This window comes from Narcine bancroftii, chromosome 12 (assembly GCF_036971445.1).
Source record: "Narcine bancroftii isolate sNarBan1 chromosome 12, sNarBan1.hap1, whole genome shotgun sequence".
In the NCBI taxonomy this organism is placed as follows: domain Eukaryota; kingdom Metazoa; phylum Chordata; class Chondrichthyes; order Torpediniformes; family Narcinidae; genus Narcine; species Narcine bancroftii.
This window is the reverse complement of record NC_091480.1, coordinates 28,309,104-28,328,549: the sequence shown is the minus strand read 5'-3', so window position 1 is coordinate 28,328,549 and position 19,446 is coordinate 28,309,104. Positions and strand designations below refer to the sequence as shown.

At 42.3% G+C, this 19,446-nt stretch overlaps 1 protein-coding gene across 11 annotated transcripts in view; it reads left to right on the top strand.

The window, feature by feature from the left end:
* tnrc18 (trinucleotide repeat containing 18) overlaps positions 1-19,446 on the top strand; it is a 174,086-nt gene that overhangs the window by 31,675 nt on the left and 122,965 nt on the right. The gene's annotated exons all lie outside the window — the stretch shown is intronic.

Sequence of the window (19,446 nt, the reverse complement as noted above, 5' to 3'; positions counted from 1 at the left end):
ATTTACTTCTGACAAAGACTTGCCTTGAGTCAATTCTTCTGAGGCAGTAGGAAGCAGTTGCAATTGTATTTGAATCCTTTTCAAGTTTCAAAACAATAGTGGTCCCTGCCAGAAGTAATTACAGTATCTATGAAAGTGACCGTGGATGTATTTCAAACTACAACCTCTCTTAGATTTCCATTGAACTAACTGTCCTCATAAACAACCACATGTCCTTGCTTTCAAGGTTGTTTGAAAGCTGTAATTTAATGGTGGCAACACATGCCTGAGTGCAAGATATTAATTGTCAACACACTTTAGGATATTCTATGCATAACGGAGTCTGACCTTGCAATATTATTTTAACAAACAGCATTATTTAGAAACCTGCACATTTATATGAATTTTACTTTTAATTAAAAATCACGTTATTTGTCCCATCCATTCATTTGTTTATTGTTAGCTTAGAAACAACGCCATAATATAACTTAACCCAAGATCTTTCATTGCTCAAGTATGAATGTGCACAAGTAGACAATGTTAATCAGAAACTTTCAGTGTTATGAATAATATTGTGCCGACAAAGTAAACGATGGCCCATTATTTCATTGCCTACCAGCTTCAGAATTTTCAACCAGCAGTGATGAAGGAACATGGATATATTTATAAGTTAGGACAGGTTTTTGACTTGACAGGAGCAGGGAGTTGCTGGGGTTTTCAGTACACTTGTATTCTAAACAATAAAGGTTTGAGAAGTGCTACGGAGAACTTTTAAGTTGTGGCAAACGATCTTGCAGATGATTTGTGGCTTAGTCATGATACATTAGTTTTGGAGGGGAAGATGTCCATCTACTATGATTGAGAAGGTGTCATTGATGCAGGTAGCTTTGTTCTGGATGGTAGGTAGTTCCTGAATATTAATATTGCTCCTGGGCAAATTGAGTACATTCCATTTCTCATGACTTTTGCCTTATGGATGATGGAAAGGCTTGGTGAGTCAGGAGGTGTATATTTATTTGGCTTGCACCGTTAAGTTTCTGGTTAGTGGTAATCCCAGGATGTTCTCCTCTGGAAGAGCTAACATTTGAACCAAGGCAATAATGAGATTTCCAAACACTTTATCCTGCTGGAACCTGATTGCGTATAAGTTGAACAGATTATTGCTGCATATCCTTCCCCGTTTATCGGACTGTCAATTATACTTTCTATCTGACTGTGGGACAGTGTTAATTAGTGAGCTTGGATCCATTTTGCTTTTTGTTGGGCATGATATATCGGGGAATTTTTTTCCACTTTTTCAGGTATGTCCCATTTTAACAGCTGCTCTGCTTCAGCTTGCCTGGAAATGTATTTAGCTTAGGAGCACAGGTCTACAGCATCATGGCCAAGATGTTATTGAAGTGCCTTGCTTTTGTTCTATTTAGCATGCACATTCAATTCTGGAAAAGACCAAGATGGCTAATCCACTTGACATTTCTGAAGGAGAATAGTTCCAAAATGTTCACCCTTATCTCTTACACTCACTTTATTAGATTCTGCCGTCACTAATGGTGTCATACTCCAAGAGAGCCTTGAGTAAAGAGATTTGTCCTGAGCTCTCAAATTAGATTTATGAACCTGGGTATTTGCAAGAGGAAGCGTTTTGTTATTGAGGCTTGGCCCCTATCACTCAAGTCCTCACAACTCACAAACACTGGTCAGGCGTAGGAAGCAATTGTCTATATTTAGCTGACAGGGTCTAGCTGAAAAAAACCACAACATCCAAAAGGGGCAAAATATATTTTGCTCCCCACCAACTTAAAACGTTTATTTTCTGCATCACTTGCGCAAGATACAAGAAGCAATGTAGCACCTTGCGATGTGCTTGTATGTTCCAAACGCACAGCCTCAGCCACCATGGAGTGAGGGATGCCCCCACTCCAGCTTTCAAGTCAATTACTTGCCATTCTGACTTGGGAATGAATCACCGTTCCTTTATTGCTAGATCTATGTTCTCGACAGGGTCGTAGCCAGGTTCTAAAGTTCCGGGGGAGGGGGGGAAATGGGACGATCACATTAAAAAAAAGGCACCACAACACATACCGGCTGGTGAGTCAGTGGTTGAATGGCAGGCTGGACTGATTTTTTTGGCGCCTTCAGACTGCGGTGGGGGGGGGGGGGGGGAATGTGCTCAGGGCGAGCTGTTACTCTCCCTTCTCCTCCTATAGCTAAGCCACTGATTCTCAACCTCTCTGCCTGACAAAGAGGAGCTAGAGGGAGTTAGCAGGTCAGGAAGCATCCATGGTTAAAAAATGGACAGTCAGTAGAATGTAGAGATCTCCACCACAGAACAGGGCCTATTTTCTCAGTTCCATGTACCTGTCCATTAACCTCTTAAGCAATCCTATTGTACCTGGCTTCACCACCAATGCTGGCAGTGCATTCCATGCACCCACTGCTCTCTGTGTGAAAAACTAGCCTTTTACATTCCCCCCTGAACTTACTCCCAAGCACCTTAAAACTATGCACCCTCGTGTTAGTCGTTCCATTGATCCATCTTGTACAACTCTATCAGGTCACCCTTCATGTTAGTCAATTCACTGGATTGGGAACCTTTCTTGAGACTAAGATGGGAAGGGGAGATAGAAGGCACAAAAAGTGACGAATGAGGCTGGGGAGAGTCCAGGAGGTGATAGGATTCTGGAGAAATGTAGATGGGCGGGGTGGAATGGGAGACAGGTTGGGGAGGGGACCTGGGTGGGGGAAGGTGCTGGGTGCTAAGGTGAATACTGAAATGGGCAAGGTGAATAGGAACAGGTAAACTGTATTGTCAAAGCTCCCTCCTCAGAAGTGCTTTATGTGGTTTTACAGAAATATTTGTGCTTACACTTACAGAAAACAGCAGGGCTTTTTACTAGTTTAAGCCCTTGTTATTTGGGAGGCATACAAACAAAGACAAACAAGGATCATGGAAGCTATTGAGAGATACCTACTACTTTTGTGGACTGGTTTACAGGTTGCAGTTAGTCTCCATTTTATTAACCATCAGCCACATGTCATTTGGTCTTCATGAATTTTGTATTGAAGCAACATAGCTCTGGGTATAATTTGTGTTTCTCCACATGTACACTATCAAGGTGTCAGAAAAAAAAGAGAGGAGAGGATGGATTTTTTTCATAATCACAGGAAGACTCGAGGAGCTATTGAAATAGTTTATTATAATCACAGATTTAATGTGAGAAATAAGGCAGCCAATTTGCACACAAGTTCTGACAAATACCAGCAGGGTTCAAGATCAGCTCATCCTCATTTTTAGTGATATGGATAAGGACCGGAAAAAAAACTCCCACTACTCTTCCTTTAAAGTAATGCTGTCGCCTCCGAGAGGAAAGATGATCTTCCAAAGAAATAACATCTGTGAGATGCAGCATTCCTTAAAAGGTATGTGAAGATTTTGAAAACTAACTTAATTTCCAGAAAAAATATATAATCTAGAAATTTCAGCAATAAAAATAATGTACCCAGCAAATAACTGCGTTTACTAGAAATCGGATAAAAAAACAGGGAAGTGCTGGAAATACTCAGCAGGTCAGACAGCGACGATGCTGAAGTTTCCAACAATTTCTGTTTTTCTAATGTATGCAATGAAATTATTGGCCATTATCACAGTGTCGTGTGTGGGAACCTTGCTCTGCACAAACAGATGACTGCACTTAATCAGTGACAGATTAACTACTATCCGGACCCCTAGGTTAAGCTTTAGTAAGGCTTCCCCTGACCTTGCCCCCGCCTCACCCTTTGTTGAATAGAATAAAAGTGACGTTAAGTTACATTAAATATTATGGGTCTCCAAAGTGGTCGATATCCACCCTTGGGAATCAATGGGACTATTCAAGGGGGCGAGAAATGTTGGGGGGGAGGTCGATTGAACTTTTGGGTTTGAAAGAATTGTAGAGCCCGAGGTCTCTGCTCCTGCCTGAGAGCTTGAGCTCCCCACTCCTGCCTGGGAGCCCGACATTCCCGCTCTTTCTGGTCCCCCCTCCCCTAAACCTATTCAGCATAATCCGCCACTGCATTTCATGCAAGAGTGACTATATTTCAAAATGGTTAAAATGGTCAATATGAGAGAGAAATGCGTCTTTCTTTCACATTTCGAGTGATTTAATTCAACATTAGAAGTCTCATTGCCGTTCAGTACTATGTGTTCCAGTCAGACCTGCCGTATGGAGTTCCTCCGAATGCATAAATACATATATGCATGCTGGCACACTCAGTGTAGTGGTTAGCGCAACGCTGTTGCAGCGTCAACGATCGGGACCGGGGTTTGAATCCCAAGCTGTATGCTCTCCTCGTGTCTGCGCAGATTTTCCCCGTGGTTCCGATTTCGTCCCACCATTCAAACATACTGGGGGTTGTAGGTCAATTGGGTGTAATTGGGCAGCAAGGGCTCATGGGGCGAAAGGGCCTGTTAACAGGCTGTATGTCTAAATTAAATTATTTAAGCCTCAGGCGATAAGAATACGTGCAAACATTAAAAAGCTGATGGCATCATTATTACTTTGGATTTCCCCTTTATGAAAAGTGACTGCCTGCTACTGGCCTGGATTGTTCAGAGCATGCAGAGGAATTTAAAATCTCCCTTGCAGCCCTATGTACAATAACAGAACTGGCTGTACAGCTTTTCCTTCCTAGTTGTACAGCAGAGCCCATATTTGACCACATTAATCAACACCAATCTAAATCAGAAAGACCCTTACCTCTACACTTATTGAAACAAGCAATTCCATTAGAAGGAGAATGATTTCTGGGTGAAATATTAACATTAAATTAGACACATTGTCTTTACTATGTTTTATCAATGTGTCTTATTCCAAATCAGGAAATGGCTGTCTAAAGGTGTCAGAAAAGAGGGGAAAGAAAACATGCCAAACTGGAAGGCTTGTCTTTGATTCTAAAATTGCTTTTAAAATAATAAATGGCAGATTAACTACTTTTTAAAATAACAGAAAAGCACCGGAGGCCAAGAGAATATTTTGCATAATCACAATAATTTTTTCTTTACAAATTCAAACTTAAAAGGAGTTTCTTTGGGTTTTCACTCTGCGGTTAATAAGAAGCAAGTTGCTCAATCAGTAAGTTGAACAACTCAATGAATATGGAACTGATACCACGGATGAGGAGATGCCTGGCTGACTTAGCACTTTGGTGGGTTGACACTATCGGCCTGAAGGAGGGAGGAACTAAAACTGATCCTGAGCAGCATCTGAGCCTGAGGCCGTGAGGTGAGGAGAGGGTCAGGCTGGGCTTAGAAGGCACGCATCATTGATTAATATGCCAACATTCCAACGTAGATCTGGACAGTTGCTACGGGCTTCCAACTTCAAGGTAGTTGAGGTTAACCAGCATTCTCAGGACTTTGGAGGTACTGGACTAGCAGATTTACTGTGAAAACACTGAAATGCTGGAGAATTCAGTAGGTCTTGCAGCATCCACAGGAGGTAAAGGAGGAGGAAATATATATTTCAGGCCTGAGCTCTTCTTCAAGCGATGGGCTGAAGCCCGAAATATCGGTTATACTGCACAGTATATGTTTACCCACTATGGACGCTGTGAGACTTGCTGAGTTACTCCAGCATTCCTGTGATTTGACTACAAGCACAGTGTCTGAGACTTTGGTGTTTCACTCTTGCAGATTTTCTGGACTCTCAAATGTTATTCTATTAATACCCCAACAAACTTTCAACTCACTTTTCTTTTACATGTTACACAGTGGAATAATCAACTTTTCAGTGAACCTGATAAGTTTAAAGGAATTTCAGAAACAGAATTGAATGAGTTTTGAGGGAATGTGAGAACCAGAACCCAATGCAGGAATGAGATCAGATTTGGTGCTTTAGAAATCTCTTTTTTTGGTCTCTAGATTTGTTCACAGTGCAGTTTTCAGACCAACCATGGAACATTACAGCAAAGAAACAGAGCCCTTCGGCCCTTTTAGTCTGTGCCAAACCATTTTTTTTGCCTAGTCCCACTGATCTGCACCCAGTCCATAGCCCTCCCTTCATACCTCTCCCATCCATGTACTCGTCCAAATTCATCTTTTTTTATATAATTTTTTATTTTTCACACTATGAACCATATCAACCAAAATATGTACAAATGTTTCTCATTAAATTTACAGAGTGGTCTTTTCTCCCCTTTCTTCAACCCCCCCCCCCCAATTTTCCCTCCCTCCCCTCTACCCACCCCCTCCAAAACCCATAAATATTAAACATATTCAATACAATAAAACCATAAAACAATATCTTCACACAAACCAAATTCATCTTAAATTTTAACATTGAGCCCGCATTCCCCACTTTAGCTGGCAGCTCGTTCCACACCCACCACTTTGTGTGAAGAAGTTCCCCCTAAACTTTTCCCATTTCACCCTTAACTCATGTCCTCTGGTTTGTATCTCACCTACCCTCAGTGGAAAAAGCATACCTTCATTTACTGTCTATTTCCCTCATAATTTTAATTACTTCTCTCGGATCTCCTCGTTCTTCTACACTCCAGGGAATAAAGTCCTAACCTGTTTAACCTTTCCCTGTAACTCAGTTCCTGAAGTCCGAGCAACATCCTGGTAACTCTGCACTCTTTCTGCATCTTTCCTGTAGTTAGGTGACAAACCATATCTACTCCCCTACATTTGTACGCTATCTTGCTGCTTTCTTGAAATGTTGTGAGCAGCTCTCTCTTGATTATTAGTAATTGTTGCATTTCATGACATTTCATGTTTTAAGTGTCCAACTGAATTTGTCTTAAACAGATGTTCTCACCAATTGTGGGGAAAATCATTAGGGTGGAGTCACTTAATTATAGAGAATCCAGCTCCTTTACCTCTTGATCCCTGGGTCACCTAGTCCTTTTTAAACACAGCCTGTCGACGCCATAAACATACAAGCCACATATAAACACTGCAGCTGTAATCTTGTGCTTATTAAGTTTTTTCAAATACATACAATCTCTTATCACTGGCTGTTTTAGTTTTGACTGTCAATTTTCTTGTTTGGAGCAGGTCAAATTAATCTCTTTTCATTTTGGAAATGAATGTGTGCTGTTCCGTCGGGCAGATAGCAAAATTATACTGTATTTGATTCAATGCCATCCTTCAGTTGCCTGCTTGGAATACAGATGCACAGCACGGGCAGTGAATTCCAATGATGTCACCTTCATACGGCAACTTACCCCACTTCAAATCTTGCAGAGCTCTCATGCAGAGCCACGTTGCCATTTCCATCCTTAAGCTGACAACCTGTCAGATAGCAAAAGACAGCTGCAAGTTTGGACGTAAAGCAAGAAAGCCTGCAGACACTGCGATTGCAGTTAATGCTCAAAAGTGTTGCAGAAACTCAGCGGGTCCCGCAGCGTACGTAGGAGGCAAAGATATAGAGCCAACATTTCGGGCTTGAGGTCTTTATCGTGGTAGGAGCAAAAAGCAAGCTTGAATAAAAAGGTGGAGTGAGGAGGGAATAAGGAGCTGGGAGGTGACCACAGGCCTATGGACAAGAGGCCAAGGGTGGACGTGGATAGGAGGGCAGCAGAGAAAGGCTGAGAATTGACTGGGGAAGAGTGGAGCTCTGTGAATGCAGGAGAGAAAACCAAGGGATAGAGAGAGAGTGAAAGAACCTGGGGAAAGGTGACATGGGGATAGGGAAAGAGAGAGAGAGAGAAAGAGAGTGAGAGAGAGAGAGAGAGGTGGGGAGCCTAAGGAAAGGGGGCATAAGGAAAGAGAGAGATGGGAGAGAATGGACTGATAGAAACTAGAGAAGTTGATATTAATGCCATCTGGTTGGAGGGTGCCCAGATGGATATGAGTTGTTGTTTCTCTTCGGGTGGTCTCAGTTTGGAGGTGCATGAGACCATGGACAGATCAATTCCCAGCTTCTCTCTCCCACCCTCATATACTGTCCATCTATGGCCTCTTGGCAGTTGACCTATGCTCTTTCCCCAGACATTTCTTCCCCCTCCTCCCCTCTGGCACCTCCTTGCTTTTTGCTCATACCAAGCGCTCAGTCCCCGAAACATTGGTTACATATCTTTGCCTCCTATGGACTCTCTAGGACCTGCTTGAGTTTTCCAGCAATTTTATGCACAGGCATGAGATCCAGACAGATTTTAATGCAATGCGGCAAATCAGGTTCTCCCAAGATTGCGAGGTAAAAAGCTGCTTCGTTGTTGTCGAGGGCCAACGGGGCTGAGAATGAAGGAATATTCTCCACTTTATGGGAAATGCAAGCACAAATATTCCCATGTTTATTTTGGCCCTTAACCTTTATGTTCTGAATGAGAACTGAATTATCAAAGGTTTCCAGAGGGAAACCCTTGAGAATAGATACTTTTAAAACAACTTTTTTTTAAAACCAAAAATGACTTTATTCACAATAAATTTTTTACAAAAGTAAAACTGGTCAAAGTCTCTTCCCATCCTTATTTATGTACCCTTACATTTCCATCACTGTACATTGTAAATTCATTTCCATTTACACCATTACCACGACTGTGGCTCCTTGTCATTACTCCTTCTTTTGCGTGAGGGTCTTCCCCTCTATCTCAGCCCCTCAATGTATGATAATGGAAGAACTCTAGACTGTTATCCTTCCCCGCTGGGCCCTGGCATTGTGTGCGCCAAACCTTGGTGCATCCCTCAGCACGTACTCCAGCAGCCTGGAACGTGCCAGTCAAGAGCATCCCACACCGACATCACTGTGTGCTGAAGGTCCAACAGGGCAGACAAAAGTGCATCTTTTTTATTGTTGAAAATGTTATTTTGGATTTTCAAAGACTCGTATAAATCCAAATAACCAAGACTTTTTTTCCAATAATATCATAGTCTATTTTATACCCCCCATCCCTCTCCCCTCCCTCCCGTATCCTAATACAAAAAGCAAAGATTTAAATACAAAGAACAATATATCATTCAAGGCAAAAACCTCAGAAGAACCAAAAAAAACCCTAAAATAAAAAGGATAAGGAACAAAATGCAAGAGCCCATCGCCTGCGCCACGACCCACTTCACTGATCTCGAGTATTCCACTACTGGGACGATTGTTGTATGCACTTTACCTAAAAGGGGTATAATTATACCTGTGCAATATTGTGCTTCAGATAGGGCTGCCACACCCTAATGAATGTGCCATATTTCTTCCTCAAATTGAATGTGATTTTCTCCAGGGGAAACAAAAGTGCATCTTTCATCAAGTTGATGGTCTTCCAGCAGTTCTGGATGTCTGATTCTGTGTGCGTCTCTGGGAATAGCCTGTAAATTGGAGAATGCTTTGTCATGTTGATGCTGGGGATGATCCGTGACAAGGACCCTTGCATCCTTTTCCACATGGTCTTTGCAAATTTGCATTCAGCAAAGAAGTGGGCGACTGTCTCCACTCCATTACAGTCATCCCGGGGACAAAATGGGTGATGTTTTTGTTGAACAGGGAAGATCAGCCTGGGGATCCTCACTTCCAGCCAGGAGCTTGGTGCTTGTTTGTGAGCACTGGCCATGTGGGATTCTGCCAGATGACCCTAACGGTCTGCTGCGGGAACCATGTCCATCAAGTCCTTGTCTCTCAGTGTTTGCAGGATGTAACACGCTGACTACTGCCTGATGCTCTTGTGGTCAAATGTGTGTGTCTGGAAAAAACTTTTCCATGAAGGATAGATGGTGTGGCAAAATCCAGCTGACTGGGACATTGTGCGGCAATGGGGCCAGGCCCATCCTTTGCAACATCTGGGACAGGTAGAACCTCTGCACATAGCAACACTTGGTGCCTTTTTCCACACACAGCCTGATGCAGCCACACATAAAGATGGTCATCAGAATGAGGGCCACATTGCGTATGCCCTTGTCCCCATTGTCTGGTGACTTTTACATGGCAACCCTTTGGACCCTTTCCATCTTGGATTCCCATATGAACTGGAAGACTGCTCTGGTGACTGGCAGGACAGAGTTGCAGAAGATTGACCACACCTTCATGACATACCGCAGTACCGAGAGCACCTCCCACCTGATGGCCTGGTTCTACTTTGTTTATTGAGAGGGAGCACTGGGCTCACAGACCCAATTTTTGGTGGACCTTTGCAATCTACTCCAATGACTTCTTGTTGCATGCCTTGGCCCCTCCAAACCAGATCCTCAATACCTTCAGGTAGTCAGATCTGTCGGACCAATCACCTAAGGTCAAAGTTCTTTTGTGAGCAATGGCTTTTAAAACAACTTTAGATGGAGCAGTAGTGACAATACAGTCAAAAACTAGACAGAAATGTTCTTTGAATCCCAGTCAGCCAGAAAGCTGAAAATATACCCACATTAAAACAAACTAATTTGAAAAACACATCAAGGAAATAAGAAATTAATCAAGAATCCAGCCAAATTATCTGAAGAGAGAGATAGTATTTTACACCAATAGAGTGAAGGATACAGTGGACATTAGCAATTCTGTTGTCTTGGATAATGTTGACACCCCTCCAACCAATTATCTTTCACCACCACAGTGTATGGTCAGACCAAGAAGCCTTTTATCAAATTTACAGCATGGTAACAGCCATTTCAGCCCATGAGTCTTTCCAATTTACACCCCATTAACCTACGCCCCCGGCATGTTTTGAAAGGTGGGAGAAACCAGAACCCCCAGAGGAAACCCATGTAGATACGGGGAGAACACACAAACTCCTCACAGACAGCATAGGATTCGAACCCCAGCCCGGTCCCGATCATTCGCACAGTAAAGGCACTGTGCTAACTGCCACCCTTTTCTGACCCATACGATGTAAACTTTCTAATCACTACCGTCATTCTGGCCCCACCCATCGTTACACCCCGCCTGCAGGGACCCTATTTTCCAATTACATCAGGCCTGCTGGCTGTGTCAGAGCCCTGACCTTAGCTCAACCAATACGTAGCTTAATTTTTTCCCCTCAACCAGTCCATTCTATTGAATGTTATCATTTATGTCATTTTAAAATAAGGCACGTAATACAAGCAGGCCAATTCTACTTTTGAAAATGCTAATTGATCTTCTTAATGGCCCTGATCAATGGCGCTTTGTCACAAGCTGCACATCTGTAGTGGAACCACCCAGTTATGATCGGGTACACCCCAGGAATGTAAACAAGAGTGAAAGGCAATGCTCAAACATACCTGCAGAGCCATTTTTGAGCCAACTGTGTGAGCAAGAGCTTTTAAACCTTTCAGAAATGCTTCCAGCTTTTAAGAAATTTGGCTGTAACTCCTAAAATATGATGAACAAACAGAATTGTTACAAAACTAAAGTTTCACTTGATGGTCTGTTCATTATTAGCAGTAGAGCATTTTGTAATAATATTATCAACATTTTAACAATAATTATAATTTGGATTGTTGAGTGAATTAAAAAATGCAGTTATGTGTGGTTACAAAATATCACGTTAATTGTATTGTGAAACTAATATTTTTGAACATTGCATAAGAGAGGAGGGAGTGAGGGGATAGAAAGAGGGAGAACTAAGCAGAGGATTGGGATGGGGTAGAAATATTGGGCATTTCCCTTAGGTGAGCTCTCCTCTCTTTCCATTTCTCTTCCTCTATGCACCTTCTCTCGCTTTCACTGTCTCTACACCCCCCCCCTCACACACACCCCCCCCTCACACACACACACACACACACACACACACACACACACACACACACACACACACACTCACAGAGTCAGATCCAACAGCAGGGCAAGTTGGTGCCGAGGCCTGTTTCTGGCAGTTCTAGATGTTAGCAGGTCAGGTTTTGTGGTTACACCCCCCCCCCACCCCCCCCCCATGGTTCAGAACAACATGGGATGTTTCAGTAGCAGGTGCTGGAATGAGGTGGACAGTAACCTCTGGGTTTAGGGCCTTAGCAGTGCCTGACTCTGGGATGGGATATGACTTTTAGAGGCCCAGATGGTACACTGTAAGATCTTTCAGCTATTAAATTGTAACATTTTTAGGAACATAGAAACCCAAACAACCTGTAAAACCTGACAAGTATGCTCAAGATTTTAAGCTATAGAGTTCGCAGGCAAAATAGCAGCACTATTGAAAATATAGAACCAGGTCATGCTTTGAAATCAATCCTGCACTGCTCTGAAGTTTCTCCGATTTGAGCCATTCAAATAAAATAACTGGCTTCTGACTCCTTGTGTAATATAATGTTGGTCATTGCAGACTATAATTACACTCAAGGGGAGCCAAAGAAAAAGGGAACTAGCCCCAGAACAAATCTGGTTTTCATTAACCCTCTTGCTTCTTGGAGAGTTATGGTGCGCAATGATGAATAAGGGAGAAAGTACTGAAATCATTATAGAATTTCAGAGCAACTCCCAAGATTTATGGTAAATAAGCCTTTAAATTAAAAAAAAGCCAACAGGCAATGAGTGTTTGTCTGGAAATAATGTGGGGCTGCATTTTTCCACTTTGGTTCCAGTATTTCCGGCCTGCACTTGAAGGAGCCCAACCCTCCCAAAAGCAGTCAGCTGCCTTTCGCAATGCTGGCTCAACCAGAAACATCTGGACTTTGTTTTTTTTGGGCGGGGTGGGGGGGGGTGGGGGGGGGGGATGGAGAAACACATCTTTCTCAAGCCTGGAGGCCAACAGCTTCCTGTGACTGTCACGTGGCTCAGCTGGAAAAAAAAGGCAAAAGAATTTCCAAACAGCAATGTGTCTGCTTCCAGTTAAGCACAATTGCAGATGCTGTAGTTGTTATGAGGTAGGGTGCTGTTCCAATTCAAAAACTGGCCTTCAAAAACAATTTTAAATCTTAATTTTGCCAGTCACTTTCAGCTTGGCATCATTGCCCCTTTCTACAAAGGCGTTAGTCATCTTCATTTGATTGCACCTTCAGAATTTCCAGGTTGATGGCTTATTCACAAAACTTGAATACATGTCACCCTAGATGCAAAATTGAGGGAGTGCTGCCCTATATCCTTGTAGCTCAGACTAGGATCAGTGGATGCCTGGAATTTTGAATGGACACTATATCTGTTTTAAGTTAATTGGGTGCATGAGTGGTGAGTGGGCTTGCCAGATCCACATTAGTTTTACCAGGTGAGGCTCTGGATAGGTATTCCTGGCACTTCTCTCTCCCTATACATTTTGAGCACTTTTTACCCTCAAGTTTAAGCCTTATAAGTACCAGCAGAATTCATAGCTGAACTCATAGTTGAATTTAACTCACCTCACCTTTATTGTGGCACCATTTCTTTGTTCGTCTGAGTGAATTTCATTTGATCTTAAATGCATTGATTTCTTTTTCATGCATTTGGATTTAACTGTTCCATCAACATCATCTCACCTGTATAATGGGCAATTCCATTAAATCGCCCCAAAATAGTGTGCTGCGTGAGAAATACTTAGTGCTGTTCCAAATGAACACATCAAAGTGCTTAATTAATGCAGAAATCTTCTCCATTTTAATAACAATAATTTGTATAAAGCTGTCCCAAGGTATATTTTCATTTATGAATGATTTTTTTTAATTTAAATTTTAAATTTAGACAGGCCCTTTTGGCCCATGAGCCCGGCTGCCCAATTAACCTACAACCACAGTACATTTTTGAAGAGTGGAAAGAAGCCGGAGGAAACCCGCGCAGACACAGGGAGAACGTACAAACTCCTTACAGACAGCTTGGGATTTGAATCCCGGCCCCGATTGCCAGTGCTGTAGCAGTATTGCGCTAACTGCTACACTAACTGTGCCGCCGTTCATTTGTCTAAAATGAAGAGTATGTAAAAGAAAAGTATCTAATATCTACATGTATGTTTGTAGTCTCAGCATTCGTACATTTTGTGGCAGAGGGGAAGGTGGGGAGCTGATGAAGTAAATACATTGTGAGCCATTGGACCAACCAGTTCAATGGAATACATTGATTAGTGTTACAGTTGGATTTAAATTTCTTTGTGATTGTTTCTGTGCCAAAATGAACAAAAAGCATTTCTGCTTTCCTCACACTGCTTGTAATATGGCTCTTTTGGAGTAATTCTGCGTTTGCTCATTGTTCCTGAGCAAGTGTGAGGATTGTCTCTCAGCACAGCATAAAATGGCGCTTTAAGAGATGTTGGGGTGCCTGTCTTGTGGAACATGTCATCCCATCATGGATTGGGATGCCTGAATTGTGATGTCACCAGAAATTTCAAATGACTAGTGTAAATGTATTTTTAAAAAGTTACTGTTGATACAATATATTAGTCAATAGCATTATGGCTCGAAATTGGTTTGCAAGAAAAAAGTGGACAATGGAAAGAGTAGATAGAGTTACATGCTCTGAATGTATGCCCATCTTTCTATAACCCATTGAAGGCCCATCTCGTATGTACTTGCCTCAGTAACAAGAAATAGGTTATGCAATTAAGATTTTGAAACAAAATATTTTTCACCAGATTTGTGTCAAAGATTAGGTTCTTCCCATGTTCCAAACTTGTGATTTGTCAAAGGCAGGTTCTGCTTTCTTTCCATCCAAACACTGTTTAATGTCATTGGACCAATATTTGATCACAGATAAAAGCCCACAAGGTTTTATCAGTCTTTTTAAAAAAATGATATAGTCCATCGTTGCTCCATTTGGTATTGGCAAGGAGTGGAGAGGAAAAATATAGACCATCTGTTTTTCAATGTTCCTCATTTTAAACTAATTAAAGCAATTTCAACCCAGCCTTTTTTAAGCATAGTTTGTGATACTAATTGAGACCATGAATAGTCGATCATGTGAAAGAATTAGGATTGAGAAAATTTACAAGGGGTTTTAGTTTTGATCTGTGGTTACTATACAGGATGATATAAACCATGCTCATATAGTAGCTTTGAAAATGTTACATCTGCATTGTGAAGCAGTCACATTTTGAGCTTGCAATTCAGAACAGTGCTACTTGCCATCTTATATTCCTACCATTTACAGTTCAGATGTCGAGAGTAAGCTACCCTGGCCTCATACAGAGCAGCTGGACCCTTGGATTATAGCCCCCTGGGGCATACATTCATTATGCACTTTTCATTTTAAGTTGTTCTGAAGGCCAACAGTCTCTTTGAGCACAGCAAGGTCTCCATAATAGCTGTTGTGGAGTGCATTAGTGAGGAATGGTGCCCAAGACACTTTGAGCACTTTGTGTTCAATTCCCCTATCTGAATATAGAACTGGGACCTTGTGAACTGTCTCAGCAGAGAGCTGTATGTACCTAGAAATTTAGTGTGCATGTAATTTTGGTGCATTGTGGCATTTAATGTGAATGTTAAATTGGCTCCCCTGTTTAAAAATATAATCAAATTGGTCAAAATCCAGTTTGAACTGTTTGGATGGTTTATATCTAGGAAAAGAAGTACTAAGGTCAGAGCCAAGTGATGTTTGATGGGAGTTGCTCTAATTAGGACATTTGCAGAATATTGCGCAGCATTTAGAGAAGAACACACTCCATATGGTTTCCATACAACAGCAACATGTATTTGAGGCTGAACCAGGAGGATTGATGAGAAAGAGAGTGTGTGCATCTACTCAAGGTACAATTTGGGTCCAAAATGTGTGCCAGGAGGACACCAGTGCAAGATTCCACACGTCCGAAACTGGACAGCCATGGAAAATCTGAACCTGTGAATACTTTGTTCATTGTAGAAATCCAGTCAGGATTTGGTGTCCCTGAAGCTTTATGGGAATGGGGTCTTTGTTGATGAGCTTACCTTTGGCTCCAGCCTCAAGATCTTCAACTGACCCTCAGTGACCTGTCATGGCCATAATCGATGCTGTTGGTGACAGTAATAGGGGTTCTGCCAGGTGTGTCATGAGTGGGGAAGAAATGGAATGAGCTGATTGCAGGAGAATATGTTCATTTAAGCAAATGCTGTGAACCATGGAAGATGCTTCTGTGTCCCTTTTTTAAAACTGGGAGAAGCAACAAATTACCTCGACATGCTCCCAGGACCAGCGAGACTGTTCAGCACAAGTTGTAATGTGGAGTTTTGAGAAAATGTTGCTTTTTTGGGTGGAAATGTGCTTGGAGTCAATATATATGGCTATAACATCAGGATCTAGTTAGGAGCACATGAAAGTGTCTGGTCTAATTTTGTACTGGTGTGATCTCAGCTGGAAATTGTTGCTGGTGCAATCCACTTTGGGTATGGATTTTGTGTGGGTAGTGTCTAAAATGTGGGCATTATTTGATCCTATTTCTGTATTGATCCCAAGGAAACATTCCCAGCCAGTTCCTCAACACCTCGCTCCTCTAGAGTGAAAATCCACCCTGACCTCACCTTCACAAATCATTGGGAAGTAATAAGGAGTAAAGCGCCTGGATGTGTTTTTGCTCTTCAATTAAACCATACATCATCTCATCCTTGGCATTTAAGTTTACAGATTTTTTTTGGCTGACTGACAATAATGGAAAACAGGGGTTTTCGGACACCAGAGATACAATGAGCAGTGGACTGAAATATCCCTGCTTTTTTTCCCCCTGACTCTTGTGGAAGATTGCTTAAGTCCCTGAGTCTCAGTAGAACTGAAATACTGGAACTAATATATGTGTATTCACACGCATATTCTGTTTGTTCACCAATCTTCTGTTTTTAATCATGTTTCTGCATATTATTTGGTGCGACAGGAGGAAGTTCCAGAAAGGCCTAATATACTCTACTGACTTCTGCAGAAATTCCCATGCAGAGGTTATTGTGAAATGCTCTCTTTATCCTCCAACCTCCCCATTACACCCTCCCCTCAAATCTTTATTCCCTCAGTTGAAAGTCCACGTCAATAACTGGGGTAGCTAGCTTCAGTGCTTTGGTTAAAAAAAAATTGTGTTTTGGTAATACCAGACATACATACACATACAACATGGTAGCAGGCCATTTCGGCCCATGAGCGCATGCCCCCCAATTACAGTCAATTGATCTAGAACCTTCTCTATGTTTATTTGAACGGTGGGAGGAAACTAGAATCCCTGGGGAAAACTCGTGCAGATATGGGGGACAATGTGCCAACTCCTTACAGACAGCGTGGGATTCAGATCCGAGTCCCAATCACTGGCGCTGCATTGCTCCGCTAACCACTGATCCCCCCCCCCCTCCACCGTTTAGGAATGTTGTTTATATCCAGCCTCCTAGTGCTCCTGATGTAGACAGGAGCCTCCACGGATGCTCCTTCTTCACTTTGAGCCAAGGTCACCACACTTCAGGCAGAATGTTTGTTCATGGAGACTTTGAGGATGTCCTTGACGCATTTTCTTTGCCCTCCTGGCAATTTAATGCCGTGTCTGAATTTAGAGTGGACTAATTGCTTTGAGAGTGTGGCATGTGGACAATGTGGCGTATTGCACACTGAAGTTTGAATGTCAGGTCAGCGCATTCAAACTGGGAGTTTTGGCTTGGTCTCTTGCCTTGTCGATGAGTTTTGAGGGTTTTATGGAGCCGGTTTTCAGCAGGTATCATGACGAGGTGGTCACTGCAAGTCGTCAAACATCTCATTATCTCCAAACCATACAACAAGGAGACATTATGACAAGTAGCTCTCGAGCAAGGTGCTGGATTTGGGTTTTAGATTTCAAACACCTTTTTCCCCTGTCTGTCGAAGGGTCTGCAGGTAGAAGGGAGGGAGAGTGAAGTTTGTCATTCTGTGAAGAGGTTTCTCCCAACATATGGATCCAATTTTTCCAGCTACTGATGTTTGGGAATGGGGACAGTAATGGGAGGAGCCCTTCTTCCAGCAATTCTTGTAAACTTCACTGATGACTTGGAGATCTACAAAAAGATAAGGTAACTCTTGATGGAGAAATACTGTGTAGTTGGGCAGGGAAAATGAGGGATGAATGCCTGGAATTTGCTACATATTGTGCAAAAATACAAACATTATTGATAGGCTGGAAAACACCAGCTGGTTCATCATTTCCCTGCACTGATGATGCCTTCGGCAATACGATCAGACATTTCCTACCCCCTTCCCCCACAGTTAAGCAGGTCTTGAGACAATGATAAAAAGCAGAAAGATAAATCCTAGGTTGGAATGAGGAATGGGGGAGGGCAAGGAATCTGGAAAATTCCTCTCTGACCTCCTCAGGCAATTGAAGGCAGCGGAGGAGACCACATTGATAATGCATACAGTGACTGCTGAACCACCCATCCTTTATGAGGTCTGATCTTTGCCCTTGCCAAAGCCCAGTCCAGTTCCCTTTGTGAAGGTGTATAAAAACCACAAGGTTGTTGATAGAAACTGAGGACAAAATGTCTTTTGGACAGCTGTTATTCTGCCCTTTCCTCATTTTATAATTCACCCCAGCCTTTTGTTGATAAACACTTCACCATTTCAAGATGTGAACTCAGCTTACAAAGTTCCTTCCTCATTAGGGACCAGATTCCTTTCAGTTCTGTCAGACTCAGAATATCTGCAAGGAAGCAACGAGTAGACTTTTGGCAATGCTTATTTTCCTCAGAGAAATTATTGCATCAATAAGTTTTTAAAACATGTTATTTTTGGTCTTGAGGAACTGATGCTGGTGCACCTAACAAGCCAGAGGCAATTTACATTGTTTGTGAGGTGTGGGAATTCTTAATTTTTTTAACTACAAGCACTATTTTAAGAGAAAAAAATGTAAATGCAAAATTATACCCTTGGAGTTAAGCTAAGGTAATTTTGCATTTTTAGTTGTTTCATCTCTGGCAGTGTTGCTTTCCACCTGCAAGATCACACAGACTTCTTTAATCCTGGCCCAATTCTAGAACGCCTGCTGTTGATCAAGGTATCATTATTCGAATGAATTGAGCAGCGAGATTTTTAATGTGTTGGAATACGTCAATTGAGCGAGGGATAGTGGCTTCCTCCCAGGAGCTGAGGTCTGAGCAAGTCATGCCTGCTATACAAATGTGGTTATGCTATCATATTTCCTCATGGCATAGAAGGAGGTCATCAGCTCTTGGAACATTCCCATTATTCCTGTTTACTTGCTTGTAACTTCTCATTGTTCATGTGCCCATCATCTGGTCCCTGAATTTCCGACGACCTACCAGCTCTGGGGGCAATTTACTGTGGCCAGTTATCTGGCTAACACGGTTTTAGGATGTGGGAAGAAGCACATAGTCACAGGGAGGATCCACAAATGCGGTGCAGATAGCAACCGAAGCCAGGACTGCACCAGAGTCCCCAGCACTGCACAACTGTGCTGTCTGGGAGTGGAGGCAATCACTGCCTTTAACTGTGACCGAAAGACGGGCTGGGTGCCAGGATCACTGTCCACTTATTAATGACTTATTATTGAGGAGCAGGCATCACTGATGAAGGCGGTATTAATGGCGCATCGTTGGATGGCATGAGCTTTGGTACAATTGAGTGACTTGTGAGGCCATTTCAGAAGAAATCTGAAATTGATGGTGTGAGACTGCAGTCTCTGTGAGGCCAGTCCTCAGTCGGAAAAGAAGATGCCTTAACCCTTTGGACTCCAGCCATTTTTAACCTTTCATAGTATATACTCTGG